This window comes from Triticum urartu, chromosome 6A, assembly GCF_056163025.1.
Source record: "Triticum urartu cultivar PI428250 chromosome 6A, HENAU_Tu73, whole genome shotgun sequence".
Lineage (NCBI taxonomy): Eukaryota > Viridiplantae > Streptophyta > Magnoliopsida > Poales > Poaceae > Triticum > Triticum urartu.
Genome location: NC_141878.1, coordinates 284,963,525 through 284,983,159, shown reverse-complemented (window position 1 = coordinate 284,983,159; position 19,635 = coordinate 284,963,525).

The following is a 19,635-nucleotide window of genomic DNA, read 5'->3' as shown; positions in this document are numbered from 1 at the left end:
GAAAGTTACAACAGCAAACTATTAAATAAATAGGTTTAAAATATACCTATTGCGCCATTGGAGTTTCAATTCCATCCTTCAAATTTGAAAATAGTTGGTATGAATAAATACAATGATGCAAGAGCAAAGGATTATGAACCATAGCTACATAACCTGAGCTGAGAACAATTCTTCTTCTGCTTTAAGCGTTGAGTTGGGATTCAGAGTAGTGGTCCTCGTGTTTTGGGCACTGTAGTTCCCTTACTAACTGCTTGTGTTTGGGTGCTCTGTGGTGGAGATAGTGCTGTGTCAACTAGAACTGGGTTACTATCTACTGCGGTTGGGGTTAGAAGGGGTTTAGCTGGTTCTCTGTCCAAGTGGGTAGGGGTACAATCTACGAGAGTCTGGGTTATGTGTGGTGGGGCTGTTTCTTGGGAAAGTACAACCATGGTTCTATCTGCATCGACTGGTAGAACTCTCCTTTCTGAAGACCATGTTGTTACTCCCTTAGATACTGCCATCACCGTCTCCAATTCAAATGGCTGATAAACAAGAAAAGTAATTGAATGTACATACATTGTATGATAGACATGTGCAATGGATAGTGGGGAATAAAAGAGGGCATGAAATAATTCACATTTATGCTGTCTAACCAAACATGATAGCATGACACAATTTCACATATATGATGGCTAACTAAACAAGATAGCATGACACAATTTCACATATATGATGGCTAACTAAAAAGGATGGAAGCACATAGTTCAAAATATGATGACTATGTAAACATGATGACATGATATAACTATATAATGTATTTATTAAATATGTTGGCATGCCATAATTCACATACATGCCGCCTATGGAAACATAATAGCATGATGTAATTCATGGATAGAATGACATAATTCAAAATATGATGACTATAAACACTAAACAGGATGAGATGATATAACTATATGATGTCTTTATTAAATTGGTTGGCATGTCGTAATTGATAGATGTTGTCTATGTAAACATGATAGCATGATATAATGCAAATATATGATTTATATACTAAGCAAGTAAGCAGATGGCAATCACATATATGATGTTAAAATTAAGTAATGCGAGACAACATGCATGACATGAGTAATATAATCCTGCCAAGTTTGAGCATGGACCACAGGGGGGAAATAGGACTGGTCATCTATCTCTAAATCCTCCTCTAAGGAGCTATCTATAACCAGCAAGATGTCTACTTCAGCAGGTAGCATTGTCTGCTCTGGATACCTTGTTTACACTCTAGATACTTCCATCACCGCTGCAAATGGCTGATGCACATGAAGAGTAGTTGAATGTACGAACATCGTCGACAAATGGAACACGTAATACAAAAAAAGGATAGCATGATATAATTCACATATATGATGATTGGCTAAACAACATGGCATTGCGTAATTCACATATATAATGCCTTGCAACAAGATAGCATTGCACAATTCACATATATAATGTCTTGCAAAAAGATGGCATTGCCTAATTCGCATATATGGTAATTAGACACTAAACAGGTGGCATTAAAATAAAGCATGTCTAAACTAAGCAAATGACATAACAATGCAAGAAACCATACGCACGATATGAGCAACATAACACTGCCAAGTTAGAGCATACACCTCGGGGGGGATAGGACTGGTCATCTATCTCTGAATCCTCCTCTGAGGAGCTATCTGTAACCAACGAGATATGCGCTTCATCACATAGCATAGTCCGCTCTGAAGACCTTGTTTTCACTCCAAAATTTCCCATCACCGTGTCAAATGGCTAATGCACATGAAGAGTAGTTGAATGTACAAACATTATTCACAAATGTAATACGTAATGAAAAAAAGGATGGCATGATATAATTCACATATAAGATGACTGGCTAAGTAGGATGGCATTACAAAATTCACATATATGATGCCTGGCTAAGTAAGATGGCGTTGCATAATTCGCATATACGATAAAGAAACTAAACATATGGCATTCACACAAAGCATGCCTAAACTAAGCAGATGACATAGTTGATGTATAAAGTAAGCAATGCAAGGCACCATATGCATGATATTACCAACATCAGCATGCTAAGTTAGAGCGAACACATCAGGGGTTAAATATGAGTTGTCTTCTCCTTCTTAATCCCCCTTAGAACAGTTATCTTCCTCTTGATTACTATCCAAAATCGATGGAGGGGAGCTGCCTTTGCGCCCACCATGGAGCGAAGTCTTTAAGAAATTTAATTGCCACGCAAGGCTCGTCTCTTTTTCTCTACATGTTCAATTCCATTGTGTACAATAACTGACATGCATAGGAATAAAACATAGTGAGATTATGTAAGGAGTGCATGCAGAAATCTAGAGTGATGGCAGCAACCTGTGGATAGACCCAAAACCAATGATAGCAGGCAGATAATGGCTTCAGTTAAAAAATACAGTTAATGGCTTCTTTACTATTTGTTTCCCACCCAACATGAAACTCATAGTAGACACCAGAGATTAACTAGATAATAGATAGATACTATCACTTGTGGCCTCGATATGTACCCCACAACCATTTAGAAACTTAAGTTGGAGCATTAGTTTGGAGCGGACTCAGAGTCTAATCGGTGAACAGGATGATAAAGTAGCATGTAATATTGAGCGATGCATAATGTAAGCAGAACTGAAAGAGTGCGACCTCTCTTGTGGACCTGTGTAGTCCTCGAGGTCATCTGCTCGGTTGATGATGGTAATGCAGTTGTCGTGGCTGCCGGTGACAGGGAAGAAGATCTGAGGCGGCGAAAGATAGTCTGGAGGCCGGATCCCTGTTGTGGTGGACCGTTCTATCATTGGAGCAACTGAGCTAGGGTGGACGATGGCGCAGCAGGAGCGGGACAAACCACACAAGGTTTTCTTTGACAACTAACTATAATAGAAGTAATTCTGTAAGGGCTTGTTTGAATTGGAGGATTCTAACAATGCATGGATAGGAAATACACAGTAATAGGATAGGAATGCACGTGCAAAATAGAGAATTTAAAAACACAAGATTTCTGCCAATCTAGGTGTTTGGTTCACAATAATTGGAAGATCACAGGATGCAAAGAAGCATTAATAGAGGCGAAGGTGTCCTGATGTTTCGATGAGATAGATATCGTTTTCTGTGGGAGTCGACTTTGACAATCCGACTAAGAATGAGGATGTCGCGCCTTAGCAATCACTAAACAAACTTCAGAGGGTTATTGACCATGCTGGAGCCCGATCAACCTGACCATGAGGGTCTATTTCCTGCGAGCAAACAAAGAACAAGCAAGAAACTGAGATTGCAATCTGGATATTGCGAATTAAAGAGGAAAGCTTTATTAATGAAAGTAGGGTTCTGTGACGTCTTGGTCTGGTCGTTGGACACAAACGAAGTACGCGAAGTTGCAGCTATGGCAAACTTTTAATCTAAACAAAACCCAAAGTCTAAACGACGCCCTAAGGGCTGTATATATGGAGGAAGAGGGGGATGATTTCGTGGCCCTTGAAGGAGGGGTCTGAAACCAACCTTAACTCTTGTTTCCCCACACATACGGACTCTAAAAACAGCCTATACTTAAGTATTTCGAAAATACATGGGCCTGGCCCAATAATAAGGTGACGCAACACCTAGAATAGCCTCTGGACAAAATTCATGAAGTGGCACCTTCTATATTTCGTCCAAGGCTTCATGCACTCCTTATAGTGGCTTCAAAGTCTTGTAATCATCACTTGTAACTCCGTTCTGGATCCCCTTGCGCATGCCATCATTTCCATGCTTGGTCTTGCTCCAGTGTTCATCCCTCTTATCCATGCCTGGCCCTTCATTTGTAAGAAAAACAAATGTATCCAATTTAGGCAGCATCATATTCTCATGAACATTAGAATCATTACCAAGAAATGAAAGTACCTGATAATTTAATTGGCGTGTGCGAGCTCTAGTAATTGGTCCAGTATGTATAGCAGCAGGGGCTGTGGGTGTAACAATGGTATTGATGTCCTCATCATCCTCCCCTTCTTGAAATGAAGTCACCCTCGACAAAAGCTCATCTTCCTCACCCAAATAAGGCTTCAAATCTGCATTGTTAAAAGTGGGACTAACCCCAAAATCTGCAGGCAGCTCAAGTTTATATGCATTATCATTTATTTTCTCTAACACCTTAAAAGGACCATCAGCACGTGGCATTAGATTTGATTTGCTCAAATTAGGAAATCTATCATTACGCAAATGTAACCAAACAAGATCTCCAGGTGCAAACACAACATGTTTTCTACCCTTATCTCCAGCAAGTTTATATTTAGCATTCATACGCTCAATGTTTTCCTTAGTTAACTCATGCATTTTTGAAATCAATTCAACATGTTCTTTAGCATCAAAATTAACCTTCTCCGAAGATGGAAGAGGCAACAAATCAATAGGTGCACGAGGTAGGAAACCATACACAATTTCAAAAGGGCACATCTTAGTAGTAGAATGCAATGAACGATTATAGGCATATTCAATATGAGGCAATTATTCTTCCACATTTTCTTATTATTCTTCAAAACAGCCCTAAGCATAGTAGACAATGTTCTATTGACTACTTCAGTTTGTCCATCAGTTTGGGGATGAAAAGTAGTACTAAAAAGCAGTTTAGTCCCCAACTTAGCCCATAAACATCTCCAAAAGTGACTAAGAAATTTAGTATCACGATCAGAAACAATAGTATTTGGCACACCGTGCAAGCGAATAATTTCACGAAAGAACAAATCAGCAACATTAACAGCATCATCGCTTTTATGACATGGTATAAAGTGTGCCATTTTCAAGAACCTATCCATGACAACAAATATGCTATCCCTCCCCTTCTTTGTTCGAGGTAAACCTAAAACAAAGTCCATAGATATATCCTCCCAAGGAACACTAGGTACAGGCAAAGGCATATATAAACCATGAGGATTGAGTCGTGACTTAGCTTTTGAACATGTAGTGCAGCGAGCAACGAAATGCTCAACATCCCGTCTCATCTTTGGCCAAAAAAATGTGTAGCAAGTATATCCTCCGTCTTCTTGATGCCAAAGTGTCCCATTAATCCTCCTCCATGCGCCTCCTGCAACAACAAAAGACGAATGGAGCTAGCTAGAATGCATAGCTTGTTAGCATGAAACACAAATCCATCATTAAGAATGAACTTGTTCCAAGTTTTCCCTTCCTTCCAATTTTGCAATACATCTTTAATTCAGAATCATGCATATATTGATCTTTGATGGTCTCCAAACCAAATATTTTAAAGTCAAGTTGTGAAAGCATAGTATAACGACGAGACAAAGCATCAGCAATAACATTTTCTTTACCCTTCTTGTGCTTAATAACATAAGGCAAAGTCTCAATGAATTCAACCCATTTAGCATGTCTATGATTTAGTTTAGCTTGAATTTTAATATGTTTCAAAGATTCATGGTCAGAATGTATAACAAATTCTTTGAGCCATAAATAATGTTGCCATGTCTCTAAAGTCCGAACAAGAGTATATAATTCTTTATCATAAGTAGAATAATTCAGACTAGGCCCACTCAATTTTTCAAAAAAGTATGCAACTTGTTTGCCATCTTGTAATAACACACCTCCTAATCCAATTCAACTAGCATCACATTCAAGCTCAAAAGTCTTATTAAAATTAGGAAGTTTGAGTAAAGGAGCATGTGTCAACTTATCTTTTAATACCGTGAAGGCTTCTTCCTGTGCGGTACCCCAAACAAAAGGCACATCATTCTTTGTAAGCTCATAGAGAGGTGCAGCAATGGTGCTGAAATCTCTCACAAAACGCCTATAGAATCCAGCGAGGCCAAGAAAACTCCTCACTTGTGTGACCATTTTGGGCTGCGACCAACTCTCAATAGCTTCAATCTTGGCTTTATCAACTTCAATTCCCTGTGGTGTAACAACATAGCCAAGAAAAGATACTCGATCGGTGCAGAAGGTGCACTTCCCAAGGTTACCAAACAAACGTGCATCACGTAGAGCAATAAAAACAACACGTAAATGTTCCAAATGTTCCTCCAAAGATCTGCTATAAATCAGTATATCATCAAAATAGACTACCACAAATCGTCCAATGAAAGCACGTAAAGCTTCGTTCATTAGTCTCATGAAAGTACTAGGTGCATTAGTTAACCCAAAAGGCATGACTAACCACTCATATAAACCAAACTTAGTTTTAAATGTTGTTTTTCCATTCATCTCCCAATTTCATACGAATTTGATGGTATCCACTATGCAAATCAACTTTGGAGAAAATTGTAGAGCCACTCAATTCATCAAGCATATCATCTAGCCTAGGAATAGGATGATGATAACGAATGGTAATATTATTAATGCCTCTACAATCAACACACATACGCGACGTACCATCCTTTTTAGGCACTAGTATAATAGGAACAGCACAAGGACTAAGAGATTCGTGTATGTAACCTTTGTCGAGCAGCTCCTATACTTGACGCATAATCTCCTCCGTCTCCTTTGGATTGGTACGGTATGGTGCACGGTTGGGTAGCGATGCACCGGGAATTAAGTCAATTTGATGCTCAATCCCTCGAATAGGTGGTAATCCCGGTGGCACGTCTTGAGGGAAGACGTCAACGAACTCCTGCAAAATGTTAGTGACAGTAGGGGGCAAAGAGGAAGGCACGTTCTCGAATGAAAATAATGCCTCTTTGCACACAAAAGCATAGCAAACAGATTTGCTAAAATCTAGCTCATCAATATCAGATTTTGTGGCAAGTAAACATGCACTTTTCAATTTAATTTCAGAAGCAACACTAGATGGTTGATTATTAGGTTTCATTTGTTGCTCAAATTCTTTTGCCACAATCTGATTTTCACTCTTATTTTTCTCCTGTTTTGCTTTATTAGCTCTATTAATATGATCTTTCAAAATGGATTCAGGAGTCATAGGAAGCAAAGTAATATGGCTATCCTTATGAACAAGAGTATACTGATTATTTCTACCATGGTGTACATAATTTTTATCAAATTGCCATGATCTACCAAGTAATAAGGAACATGCTTGCATGGGTACCACATCACAATCAACATAATTAGCATATGTACAGATACTAAAATGCACACGAATAGTAAGTGTTACCTTAACCTTGCCGCTGTTGTTGAACCATTGGATGTAGTAAGGATCTGGATGTGGTCTTGTGGTGAGAGATAGCTTCTCCACCATCTCCATGCTAGCCAAGTTATTGCAGCTCCCTCCATCTATGATGACACGAACAGAACGTTCCTTCACAACTCCCTTTGTATGGAATAAATTATGCCTCTGATTTTGCTCAGCTTGTGTGACTTACACAGTCAAAACACGTTGAGCAACTAAACATTCATACCTGTCAGCATCTTCAGGAGCCATGTATTGCGTCTCATGATCAGAATCATCTCCACCGTGTTCTTCACGTGTAATAAGAGCCAAAGTCTCCTCATCATAGTCACTAGCGGACTCATACCCACCATCCTCAGTAGCAATCATCACATGTTGAGATTTGCATTCTCTCGCAAAATGTCCTCTTCCCATACAACAACGACAAATAATATCACTTGTGTGCCATGTTGATGCCATGGAAGAAGAAGAGCTCTATGCAGGCCCGACGGGTGTGCTCTTGGCAGATGGTGGTAGTTGTGCCTGCTTTCTTGTATCATGGCTGGAGGTGGCACCTAATGGAGGTGCTGGTGTAGTGGAAGTAGAGGATGCACGTGGTGTCCATGATGAAGATCGACTTGCAGAAAAGTTAGTTCGCGCCAATGCCTGTCAATCATGCACTTCAAGTTCAGCTTTACAAGCAAGATGGAATAAACGAGCGATATTAGTATAATCCTTATACTCTAGAATGGTCTGAATCTCTCTATTTAATCCACCCATAAAACGTGCAAGCATAGCTTCATTCTCCTCAACAATACCACATCTAATCATGCCAGTTTGTAATTCATGATAATATTCTTCTACGAATTTTTTTCCTTGTCTTAAACATTGCAATTTTTGAAGTAATTCACGTTGATAATATGGTGGAACCCAACAAGTACGCATAGCAGTTTTCAAAGCAGCCCAAGTAGCTGGAATAGGATATAATCTACAATGTTCAGACCACCAAACACATGCAAAACTAGTGAAAGCACAAACAGCAGCAGGAACACGTCTCTCCTCAGGATATTGTAAACATGTAAAACGTTGTTCAGTTTCTAACTCCCAAGTAAGATATATATAAGGAACATATCTACCCTCAAATGGTGGAATATTCAATTTCAGTTTAGGAAGATGGGCATGATCTCATACCTCATATGGTTGTGCAGCCCTACCGTTGCGATGATATACCTAAGGACGACCTGGTGGTGGTGGTGGTGGTGGTTGCACGTAGTTCTGATTTTGATCAACCTCATCCTCGTAATGGTCTTCCACCTCTGCAGTACAAGCAGGAGCTACAGAAGCATCAACAGCGGCACCAGAATTTTGCCTAGGGTCAATGGGAACACGCTGTGCTCGTCCCACTTGATTTGGAAGGCGACGTTGTTGTTGTTGTTGTAGAGGTGCGTTAGGTGCAGCCGCTGGTGGTGGTGGAAAACGTGCGAGCAATTCATTAAACTTGTTATCGAGCTTTGTTTCGAATGTCTTCTCCATGCGATCTATCATCTCCATGGCCTCTTCAAATCTGTTTAGCACATCTTGCACCTGTCCACTCATCATTTGCTAAAATTTATCATGCAACTCCTTATTCGTCATGTTCTCCCAGTCAGTCTCGTCGGCTTGTGATCATGCCATGGTTAGCAGCAATAGAAACACCAAAGAATATGATCCTACAGACTACTAACAAGAGGTGGTGGTGGGTGTCAGAAATCCGTCAAGCAAATCCCAAATTCTTACCAGTTCTTACCCAACAGCAGGCGGTGATCAGCAACCATCATAGTCAAAACTCTCAAAGCTTGGATAGAGCGATTACCAGGGAGAGTCAAACGCACAACGTAGATGTATTTGGAGCTAGGAAGGCTTATAATATGGTAGCAAAAAGGGTCAGCAATAATCAATTCAGAGATGCAAAGTTGAATAAACGCTCAACGATGGCACTGTGCTGGTCCTAGGCTAGACCGCGCTAGAGACGCGAGCCTAGAACACTAACAAAATCACGGCGCTGCACGTAAACAAGGGAGGAGCATGTTCTGAATTTTTTTCCTTTTTTCACTTTTTTTTGCACTTTTTCCCTCTTTTTTTTGCTCCGCTACAATTTTTTTCGAAAAAGTCTACAAATGATCTAAAAACTGCCTAGCCAGAATTTTCCAGACTTAGTTTATTTTGAGTTTGGAACTATTTTTCTTCTGCGGGTAGCACGAAAGTTCGGGAGTCCTACTCTGTCACGACTCGGAGTATCGCGTGATCTGGAAAGCCAAAACAAAGTAAGAAAATACTGGACTCAGACTGGTAGCGGAGATGAATCTGGTGGAACTCGGACTAGTGGTGGCGATGAATCTGGTGGAACTCACACTGGTGGTTGTATATGGCGATGGTATATCTGGACTCGGATTGGTGGTGGTATATGGCCATGGTATATGCGGACTCGGATTGGTGGTTGTATATGGCGATGGTATATGTGGACTCGGATTGGTGGTTGTATATGGCAGCGGCGATGTATATGGTGGGGTGGTAGTATAAGGCAATGATGATGACGATGGTGTGGCGGCGGCGTGACAACCTGTGAACATAACTCGAAACTCTAAGGGACTAGATGCTAAGACCAGCAACTCGACACGACGATGCAACCGCAAATCCAACAAAGCAAAACTCTAAAAAGACTATGCAAAGGCTCAGATTGGTTCAGATATGATGAACTAACCCTAATTTTTTTTGGCTTTTTTGTGGATTGTAGGTATGAAGAACAGACTCGATCTAAACTACGAAAAACTGTAAAAATCTCACCGAGCAACCTGGAAATCTGATACCACTTGATAGAGGCGAAGGTGTCCCAATGTTTCGATGAGATAGATATCGTTTTCTGTGGGAGTCGACTTTGACGATCCGACTACGAACGTGCGAGGACGTCACGCCTTAGCAATCGCTAAACCAACTTCCGAGGGTTATTGACCACGCCGGAGCCCGATCAACCTGACCACGTGGGACTATTTCCTGCGAGCAAACGAAGAACAAGCAAGAAACTGAGATTGCAATCTGGATATTGTGAATTAAAGAGGAAAGCTTTATTAATGAAAGTGGGGTTCTGTGACGTCTTGGTCTGGTCATTGGACACAAATGAAGTACGTGAAGTTGCAGCTATGGCAAACTTTTAATCTAAACAAAATCCAAAGTCTAAACGACGCCCTAAGGGCTGTATATATGGAGGAAGAGGGGGGGGGGGATTTCGTGGCCCTTGGATGAGGGGTCCGAAACCAACCCTAACTTTTGTTTCCCCACACATACGGACTCTAAAACCAGCCTATACTTAAGTATTTCGAAAATACATGGGCCTGGCCAAATAATAAGGTGACGTAGCACCTAGAATAGCCTCTGGACAAAATTCATGAAGTGGCATCTTGTATATTCCATCCAAGGCTTCATGCACTCCTTATGGTGCCTTCAAAGTCCTGGAATCATCACTTGTAACTCTGTTCTTGATCCCCTTGCGCAAGCCATCATTTCCATGCTTGGTCTTGCTCCAGTGTTCATCTCTCTTCTCCATGCGTGGCCCTTCATTTGTAAGCAAAACAAATGTATCCAATTTAGGCATCAACATATTCTCATGAACATCAGAATCATTACCAAGAAACGAAAGAACCTGATAATTTAATTGGCGTGCGGGAGCTCTAGTAATTGGTCCAGTATGTATAGCAGCAGGGGTTGTGGGTGTAACAATGGTATTGATGTCCTCATCAAGCATGGTGAGATTAAGTGAAACCACAAGAAAATGTACGGTTATAATGCTATTATGCTACTATCTCATAGTCTTGTGCTTCATGAATAGGAATTTGAAAAGGAGGACTAGTGGATATTAAAATTCCTACGGTTTTTCTTTCAAGGAGACACTAAAGGAACAAATCCTACAATTTTCCTTTGCTCCATTCCTTTGAACCAAATGCATGAATAGTAGTACCATAGGAAACTTTCCAATTCCTATGTTTTGCCTCACTTTTCCTTTCAAGCACTAGCCATTCTAGTAGGCTGGCTTGAGCAGGGAAAAGCTTACACTCAAAAAATGTTTTGTGCTACTTCTACTACTTTTAACCCAGGCCACTGCCCTACTAGCTCAACTCCCAAGCCCATCTAAAATGCACAGCTCAAACGCGCAGAGATAAATAATGATGGCATTCAAGAGAGTCCATCACGGTTAGCTAAGTTTCCTGGTACCTCACTGCTTGTCATATAGTAGGAGAAACTAATCGTATTTCATGTTACTATGTGTGCTCAGTGGACAATATATATAACATATAGAGTCAAAAAAGCGATGCAACAAGTGCACAATCTCTTTGGGGAAGCCATATCAATCTCAGCGTGATTGGGTTCGTCGGTGAGGATGCTCTGGCTAATTTGGCTGTCAGAGGAGGGGAAGAAGATCTTAGGAGTATAGAGATGGAGCCCGGGGTACTGCTCCACTGTGATGGAGGGTTTCGTCATTGGAGCAGCTCCGGTGAGTTGTACGACGACGAGGCTGAAGCATGACAAGAGAGACAATGTTAACCTTAGTGGAATTCTAATATCATCTCCAATAGATGACATAAAATACATAACCACAAAGTGCTAGATGTAAAATACATCAGCCGCTCATCTTTGAACTTAACTGTCGAAACTGAATTTAACTGTCAAAACTGAATTTAACTGTCAAAACTGAATTTTGTTGTCGAAACTAAATTTTACTGTCGAAACGGAACGCACTAGTAGCAAAAAAGTAGCAGCAGCAACGCGCGCGAGAGCTGGGGCAGCTGGTCGTGTAGCAGCATCTTGGGTAGCAGCTACAGGGGCTCGAGGGAGAGCAGGATCTGCTGCTCGTGCAGCAGTAGCGCGCAAGAGTGGAGCAGCTGCACAAGCAAGAGGAAGAGCGAGAGCAGCAACGCAACCAAGAGCAAGAGCGAGTGTAGCAGCGTGAGCAAGAGAAAGAGCAGACCAAGCAGGGGACCGAGAGCAAGAGCAGAGGAGCAGTGCGAGCGAGAGCCAAAGCAGCAGCAGGTCCTACTGAGGTGGACGTCGCTGCCGAGGGAGCGATGCCGTGGAGGAAGTGGCTGGTGATGCCGCCGTTGATGGAGCCGTGCCATGTCAGCTCGGGACCGAGCGCCGACAGCAACGTGAGATGGAATCAAGAAGAAAATGCGGCGATTAGTGTAGAACCTCTTTGGTGGCACCGATTAGGCCTCGGCTTCATCCGAGGAATTGGTGATGATGCTGCTCTTCTGGTGGTCCAGGTGAAGACGGTGGTGTGGGAATGGAGGTGGCGTGAAAGACGAGGGGAATGTCGGAGCAGCTCCTTGGAGGTGGAGGATGGGGTGGCTGAACCGGCAAGATGACGAGATCGATGATAGATCCTCATCCGGTGCGGTGGATGAGGGATGTCGAGGTGTTGCTGTGGACGATGTCGTTGGGGAAGAGGCTCCGGCTGGGTGGCGGACGGAGGAGGGTGTGGGGCTTTGTAGTTTTTTGCGACCTCAGTGTACGAATGGGTTGGTGGATGGGATGGGAGGGGGAAGCCTGGCTTAGGGACGCGCTTGTCCGAAATGTGGGGTAAGTTAAAAAAGTATCCCCACCGATTTGATCTAGGCGGTTCTTTCGGTTCAGGGGTATCACGGGCATTTCGCAGGAGGTGGGAGTTTTCGTGCACGTTGTAATTTTGGGATATCAAGGCGCGGGTTGAGATGGAGGGAGTTTTTGGAGCACAACAAGACAAAGATATATCTTAAATATTTCGGGTAACAAGGCGCGGGTTGAAATTTCTGGACAAGCCTAACATGTACTGTACAAAATCAATTCACACTTCCCTCGACGAAAAAACAAAAAGAAATCAATTCGCACCACACAAGAGAGTCTAGTCCCGTGTACTGTACCCAATTAGTTCGCACTACAAATGCCATTCAAAACTTTGAACTCATGTTATGTTCAATTAATTTTTTTTGCTACCTGTATGATGCATGCAACCTCCTACTCAAATGAACGTTTTAGTCCATTCCAAACGTATATACTACCGCTTCAATATGAACTAAATTTGAATTCATCTCTCTATTTGAATAAGATCTACAATCATGATTGTTGTTAAGTTAAACCATTTGAATTCATTTCTCTATTTTAATAAGATATACAATCATCATTATTGTCCAGTTAAACCATTGTTTGTATATTATCTTCACAACACACCACATGATTACTATCGAGTTAGAAATGAACTATGTGTACTATATGAACCCGAACTCAATTTTTTGAATCCACTTTATGTTGATTTCAAATTACAGTACATTTCAAGCTCTAGCTAGTTCTTCATATTCTAAACCATGTCTCATATGTATAATGTGTTTATCACATAATGTATGGTGCCCTGCCCCCTACGCCTACAAGTATTTAGATGTGAGTTTCAAACACCACACATTATCACAAATTCAAATAAAATGTGAGATTGTGCGATATATAGTATGGTTTAGATTGTTTGATATTTAGTTGTGAGCTGCAAACATCACACATAACCACAAATTCAAATAAAATGTGAGATCGTTCGATGCATAGTATGCTTTAGATTATTCAATATTTAGCTATGAGTTGCAAACACTGCGCATTTTCACATTATGGTATAACATGTCCAAAACCACACCATGCGTATCACCGCTATATTCAGGCAATCATATGTTTATATATGATCTCCTATTCAAATATATGAATCCACTTTCATATCGAATTATGATATTTGTTAGTATCTTACACCCACACAATCCTCTAACCTTTGTAGCTAGCACTAACTTTCGCTCGTGCATGCACACGCCCTCCTCGCCCTCCCCTCCCTCAACATTCTATCCATGGTGCACATTCATCTTTTTCTTTAGGTCGGTCTCCCACTGTCTCCACAACTCCTTTCCGACACACACATGTAAACTCTCGCCCCTCTTTTCATCGATCTCACAATCGACACTCCCCCCTATCTAGTTAGTAGGCCTCTCACACCACCTCCTACCTCCATTCTCTCTGTCTATCCGTCTCGCTGGGCCTTATTTTCCTCTAACAAATGGATGTACATCGACCAATCTCCCACTATACATATAGCTAGCTAGGTCATTATAACTCGTTTTCCGCACGCACCGATCGATCTACCTCATTAGTTATGTCTCTCCCTTCCTCCGACACACAACAATTGATCTACCGATCTAGTTAGGTCTGCTTACCAAACACATGGTCCCCCTTCATCATCCATGCATGCCTCCCGACACATCTATCACGCACACACATAGACACACACACAGAAACACATCCCCACTCTTATTGATAATATTGCAGTTCTACCCTCAGTTTTTCTAGTAGGCCTCTCCCACCATCTTCGAGAAGCAAGTTCACCACCCATCCATCACTCTACCCCTCTCCCTCTCTCTCCCCTCTTCCCTCTCATTCTCTCTGTCCCAACCTATTTCCCGTCCTTCACTTATGTATGGATGTCGACCAATCTCCCTCAAGACATAGTTGGGTCTCTCCTTCTCAACACATGTACGAGTCAATCTATCTCTCTAGTTAGGTCTCTGCCTCCCCCCTTACCCCCCACACACTGATACATCGAGCGCTCTAGTCATGTCTCCCTGCCACACACAAACTTGCCCTATGCCCTCTAACATTTCGGTGGGTCAGTCGCCCTATATCTTTGACTTGCACACACACAATTTTGATGGCTCTCTTCATCGATCTCGCACCCACCCACTTGATCCTCTCTTCGACTCTATCGATATCTATGACCCCTCCCTCTCTACTCGTTGATCACCCCGTCTATATATGATATAGATAGGTCTCTATTTCACACACATTGCATGTGTCAAATTTTTGTTTGAGATATCATCGACACATATTCCCACAAATACATTCACGAAATCACCCCCCCCCCCGCCCCAACAAAAAACACTCATGAATGCACACACCATCTGTTTAGGTTTGTACCTCTCTCTCTCAAACCCACGTAGGTGGGGGACGTGCACGAAGAGAAGGGGTGCACGCATGGTGCATGTGCTCCCGTATCTTTCCCAACCACACCCGCGCGGGTACACGGTGGAGCTCATTTCTGTACGAAAAGGCAACCCACGTGGTAATTTGACACATGTACTGGTTGTCCACTTGATGGAGGATTGTGTACCATGGGTGAACAAACAAATTGCGACTTGACGCGTTATGTGAAATAAGAGGACAACCATGTGTGGCCTACCTTAGATGCAAGTCTCTATACACTAGAGATGCTATGTACGTATTACTTTTGATGTGTCCCATCAACTCGCACAACGAGGAGAAGCTTGCTTAGTACGCCATCTCCGCCACCCACGTGTGCGGTGGATCGCAGAGTCGCTGGACGAGGAGAAGCTTGCTTACTAAGCCTACGCCCGCTCCCTCGCCCATGCGCGCGGTGGCTCGCAGGAGGAGGAGAAAATTTTACTACTCCCCCCGTTGCTCCTCGTCCCTACCTTGGTTAGAGAGATTATCATATTGTTTGAAATATATGTATTTTGTAGATTTCGATATGAACTACTAGTACATACTCCAAACACTGATGTGCATAGACGTATTTTAGAGTGTAGATTCACTCATTTTGCTCCGTATGTAGTTCATATTGAAACAGACGTACTAGTACGCACTCTCCCTCGCCTCTCGCCCCTCGACCCCCGCCCATGTGGTGGACGTGCAACAATTCATTCGGTCTCAGATAGCCAGAACGATATACTGTAGTACCATTATTGCTCGTCTTCCCGAAGTGGCGAAGAGCCAAGTGCAAGGTTAATATTTTTGAGATGCCAAGCGCAAGGTTTATAGGAGAACGAGTAGTAGTACTAGTAGTACGTACCAGTGGTACGTACTGTATGAGGAAGAAGGCAACAAGATGTATGTTTTGCGTGACAGTCTCTTCTTACAGGACGTGCTAGACCTAGTGGACTTCATTGTTGCAATAGGAGTACTATCATAGATGGCACGATTCAGAGTGGTTGGCAGTAGGCATAATTCGGAGCTACTTAGTCTTAAACCCCATGAAGAAGTACCATCGAAAGGAATAGCCATGCTCTACACATGCTCCTATGTAAAATGAGTAAATGAGACAAAAAGAGAAAGAGACGAGTAAAAAAATCACCAACCTTAGAGCCAGCCCTATTGTATCAGGGAATGATATTTCTATATCGTGATTGACATAGCTATATTATTAACCATGCTGCAGAGGTAGAGGCGATTTTTTATTTATTTGCAGGAGTAGCAGCGGATGGATATTCAATGAGGAGTGAAATGATGGCTGCTTCCTCGGTCAAACATAGAGAAAGGCAGGCCTCGTGATTTGACGACATATTAGTCATTATTACTGCCTATACTCTTTGCCCATATAATAACTGTGTGGTAGAGTAGTGGGCTATACTTTTAATAACCATGCTCGAAGATGTAACACCCACAATGCGGCTATATCTCCCACGTGTCGGGGCACGACTTAGAGGCATAGCCGCATGGTAGGTTTGTCGCAAAAGGGGTAATCTTCACACAATCCCATGTACAGAATAAGAAAGGGATAAAGAGTTGGCTTACAATCGCCACTTCACACAAATACAAGTTAAACATACATCATCCAGAATACAATCAAGGTCCGACTATGGAACCAAAATAAAAGAAGACAACCCCAAATGCTAGATCCCCGATCGTCCCAATTGGGCTCCACTACTGATCAGCAGGAAACGAAACAACGCAACGAACATGATCTTTATCGAGCTCCCACTTGAGATCAGTTGCATCATATGCACTGGTATCTTCGACACCTGCAACTGTTTGGAAGTATCTGTGAGTCACGAGGACTCAGCAATCTCACACCCACGAGATAAAGACTATTTAAGCTTATGGGTAGGAAAGGGGTAATGAGGTGGATCTGCAGCAAGCACTAAGCATATATGGTGGCTAACATACGCAAATAAGAGCGAGAAGGGAAGCAATGCACGGTCGTGAACTAGAAGTGATCAACAAGTGATCCTGAAACTACTTACGTTCAAGCATAACACAAGAACCGTGTGCACTTCCCGGACTCCGCCGAAAAGAGACCATCACGGCAACACACGCGGTTGATGCATTTTAATTAAGTTAAGTTTCAAGTTCTCTACAACCGGACATTAACAAATTCCCATCTGCCCATACCCGCGGGCATGGCTTTCGAAAGTTCAAACCCTGTAGGGGTGTCCCAACTTAGCCCATCACAAGCTCTCACGGTCAACGAAGGATATTCCTTCTCCCAGGAAGACCCGATCAGACTCGGAATCCCGTTTACAATACATTTCGACAATGGTAAAACAAGACTAGCAAGACCGCTCGATGTGCCGACATCCTGATAGGAGCTGCACATATCTCGTTCTCAGGGAAACACCGGATGAGCGCACCATACAACTAAAACCAGCCCTCAAGTTTCCCCTAGGTGGCGCTGCAAAGGACTCTAGTTCAGACCAACACTTAGAGAAACACTGGCGCGGGGGGTTAAAATAAAGATGACCCTCGGGAGCGCGACTCCCAAGGGAAAAGTAGATGGTGGTGAGGCAAATGGTAAAACCAAGGTTGGGCCTTGCTGGAGGAGTTTTATTCAAAGCAAACTGTCAAGGGGTCCCCATAACACCCAACCGTGTAAGGAACGCAAAATCAAGGAACATAACACCGGTATGACGGAAACTAGGGTGGAAAGAGTGGAACGAAACACCAGGCATAAGGCAGAGCCTTCCACCCTTTACCAAGTATATAGATGCATTAATTAAACAATATATATAGTGATATCCCAACAATATCCATGTTCCAACATGGAACAAACTCCAACTTCACCTGCAACTAGCAACGCTATAAGAGGGGCTGAGAAAAGCGGTAACATAGCCAAACAACAGTTTGCTAGGAAGGTGGGTTGGAGGCTTGACATGGCAATATGGGAGGCATGATATAGCAAGTGATAGGCATCGCGTCATAGCAATAGAGCGATCAACTAGCAAGCAAAGATAGAAGTGATTTCGAGGGTATGGCCATCTTTCCTGAGATCCCGCAAGGAAGAAGAACGAGTCCATGAAGAAGACAAAACGGACGTAGTCGAATGGATCCTCACAAACACGACGTTACCGGAACTAACAAGAAGAAGCAACACCGGAAAGGAGCAAACAACATAGTAAACAACCATCACATAAACATGGCATGATGCACAACCAAGTATGATCCATGTCCGATTTAATGAGGCATGTCATGGCAAAGTGCACAAACAATACTACAAATTAAGTGGATCTCAATATGCAACGAGTTGCATATTGACGAAACACCACATGACTTATTTAGTTCTCTCCTGTTTATGTACTCAACAATATTAAATGTTGGTTAGCATGGCAAGGGGTGAAGCAAATGAAAACTACCTATCTAGGCAAGTTTAAATGAGGCCGGAAGCAACAACCAACAATTCTGGAAACTCCTCATGTGCAAATTATGGATTTGGTACTGTTCTGTCATAAAGCATATTTTAGAGTTGTTGAACATGCAAAGTAAGGTCACCATGGTAATCTATGCATTATTCCACCCCATTTACATATAAAGTTTGTTAGGTTTGAAGCTACGGTTATTTAGTTATGAATTAAGTCATTTTGATATGGCAATATGGGCAAATTAAAGCACACAGCAATTTAAACATGTCAAACATGCATGAAAGTTGGATATTGTGAAACTAGACAAAATTCTAAGAATTTTACATATATAGTTTGTTTAATTTGGATGCAAGCATATCTAGTAATTAACAATAGAAAGAGTGGCATTTATGTAAATATGCAATGCACTTGAAAATTATTAAAACCAGAGAAGGAAAAACATACGTGGGCCGAATTGCAACACAGTGCAGCAGCCCAGGAGGAGATTTGGCCCGGCGGTTGAGTGTGCAAAATAATAGGAAAACAAAGCAAAAATGGGCCCGACTGGGACTTGATCCCACAACCTCCTGCGTAGAGAAGCTGTGTGGTGACCAGCTGGGCTACTTCAATGTTTGATACAAGAAATAGATGCTGGGCTATTTGGACAGTATCGAAGGCAAGCCTCATTTTCCATCAACACATGGTGGTGTGCACCGGCGTCAATGGTGATGAGCTAGGAAGCAACCTTGGAGGATGCAGAGATACAGTGGGGGTGCGAAGATGAGTTGTGAATGCGCGTGTGCATGCGGTAAAGTGGAGCAGCTGCGGGAGGAGGCCGAAGCTCGACCATCGAGCTGGAGCTCGCCTCGGCTGCAGCACACAGTGAGGCGAGGCTGGAGCTACAGCGGTGTTGAGTGAGGAGCGAGGACGCGGTGGGCGTGCTCCTGCGCATGGTTCGGTTGCTGCAATGATAGGTGCACGGACAGGGTGCGGGCGTAGCTATGACGATGCGCAAGGCGAGGCAGTGCAGGGGCTGTGCTCGACCGCGAGCATGGCTCGGTTCGGGCGTGCGAC